Source organism: Toxorhynchites rutilus, chromosome 2, assembly GCF_029784135.1.
Source record: "Toxorhynchites rutilus septentrionalis strain SRP chromosome 2, ASM2978413v1, whole genome shotgun sequence".
Classification (NCBI taxonomy): Eukaryota; Metazoa; Arthropoda; class Insecta; order Diptera; family Culicidae; genus Toxorhynchites; species Toxorhynchites rutilus.
Window position 1 is genome coordinate 138,014,723 of NC_073745.1, and position 2,473 is coordinate 138,017,195.

Below are 2,473 nucleotides of genomic sequence, written 5' to 3' on the forward strand. Positions count from 1 at the left end.
CCTGGGTGTATATTTTGATTCTAAGTGTACTTGGGGGAGACACATTGCGTATTTGAAACAGAAATGCCAGCAAAGAATCAATTTTCTCCAAACAATTACCGGAACATGGTGGGGTGCCCATCCAGGAGACCTCATCCAGTTGTACAACAACGATATTATCAGTGTTGGAATATGGCAGTTTTTGCTTCCGATCAGCTGCCAGGATTCATATTCTCAAGCTGGAGAGAATACAATATCGTTGCTTGCGTATAGCCATGGGGTGTTTGCATTCGACACATACGATGAGTCTCGAAGTTTTGGCAGGAGTACCCCCGCTTACTATTCGGTTCACAGAATTATCCTACAGATTTCTCATCCGTTGCAAGATCATGAATCCATTGGTGATTGATAACTTCGAAAATCTACTCCAACTGACTCCTCAGTCAAGTTTTATGTCTTTATACCATGAGTACCTTACCCACGACGTGCACCCTTCACCAGGCATCTCCAACCAAGTTTGCTTCCCATACTTTTGCAATTCCTCTGTCATTTTTGATCTGTCCATGCGACAAAAAATCCATGGAATCCCAGATCACCTACGCTCCGATGCTATTCCGCCGATATTTTCGGCAGAATATGGGAAAGTTGGATCTGATAAAATGTTCTTTACTGACGGTTCATTCATAAACGGGTCCACTGGCTTCGGCATCTTCAATGAAAATTCCAGTGCCTCTTTCAAACTCAAATATCCTTGTTCCGTGTATGTCGCTGAACTGGGTGCGATATATTACGCATTAGGGATCATTGAAACATTGCCCATCGACCACTATTTTGTTTTTTCAGACAGTCTCAGCTCAATAGAGGCAATCCGCTCAATGAAAGTTGATAAACGCTCATCTTATTTCCTAACAAGAATAAGACAACTATTGAGTGTTTTGGTAGAAAAATTATTCAAGATTACCTTAGCATGGGTTCCCTCTCATTGCTCGATTCCGGGGAATGAGAAAGCGGACCCGCTAGCTAAGGTGGGCGCTTTAGAAGGCACACTTTTTGAAAGGCAAATTGCTTATAATGAATTTTTCCACATTCCTCGTCAGTATACGCTCGTAAGTTGGCAGCGCATGTGGAGTGGTGATGAGTTCGGTCGTTGGTTACACACGATTATCCCTAAGGTTTCGACGAGTGCGTGGTTCAAGGGATTGAATGTAGGTCGTGATTTCATTCACGTGATATCTCGGCTTATGTCCAATCACTACAACCTAAACGCGCATCTCTATCGCATTGGGCTCGCAGCAAACAATCTTTGTGATTGTGGCGATGGCTACCACGACATCGAGCATGTTGTCTGGTCGTGTATCCGGTTCCATGCTGTTCGCTCTCAGCTCTCTAGAGCACTGAGAGCACAAGGCAGACAATCGGATATCCCCGTCCGGGATATCTTAGGTAGCCGTGATCCTGATCTTCTGCTTCATCTATACCTGTTCCTCAGAAACGCCGATGTCAACGTTTAATGATGTTTCCTTCGTTGTGTCCCCGTTTCATATCCCTCCTATCCAAACGATAAACTTTTACTTAGTCGCGGCAATACATACACACACTCTTTACAGATACACGGGCCAAAGGTTGTGCAGTCCACTGATCATTCAACAAGAGCCAAAGGTTGTACCGCTTATGACAACTCTACACGAGCTGATGATTGCGCCGGCTAGTGACCATTCTATCCTGGATAGAGTCGAGAAAGACGCACCACGCTAGATATGGGGTACAGACTAGGGGGGCGTTGCTGATTAATGGTCAGCTGCATCCCAATAGGAGGTATCCCGTGTCGGGCACACGTACAGAGCATCGAAGACTGCAACATACCAATTATGAGAACACTTGTAATACTAACCTCGAGCCAACCGCGAGTAATCGGTTACATATTACTAACATAGTTGTAAGCAAACATTGTCGAAATATTGAACTCCCGGCCCCGTTAGGCTGACGCCATATGAGCCTTAATAAAAATATATATTTTGGAACATGGCCTGGTTGACCAGCACTTCTCCAATTTTGATGAACCAATTTTGATCGACCATTAGTTTGATCTATTGTAGTGAGTGAGGGGCAATATATTGAATACCAAATTAGTAACCATTTTTTGCAGAATAAAGCATTAATTTTTGAAAAAAAAACGAAGAAACTTACCGGTACTCCTATAACGTATGAAGAAAAACTTGAAAAACATTGCTTTCGATTGAATTATATACAGTAAAAACAAATTGGAGAATATATAATCGAGCTCGCACTGTAGACGATTGTGAATCGATCCGATTGCTGCCCGTAAAGCATCCAATCCACATTACTTTGGTTGGTTGGTTATTTGTTTTTGAAAAGCTTTAAACTTCTCAGTTCTTTCGCCTCTAACATCACTATGCGATTGGGAAAATGTATCTTGCACTTTTGATAAATCATGAAGTCATCAACAACAACAGAAGAAATATACGTCCTTGCA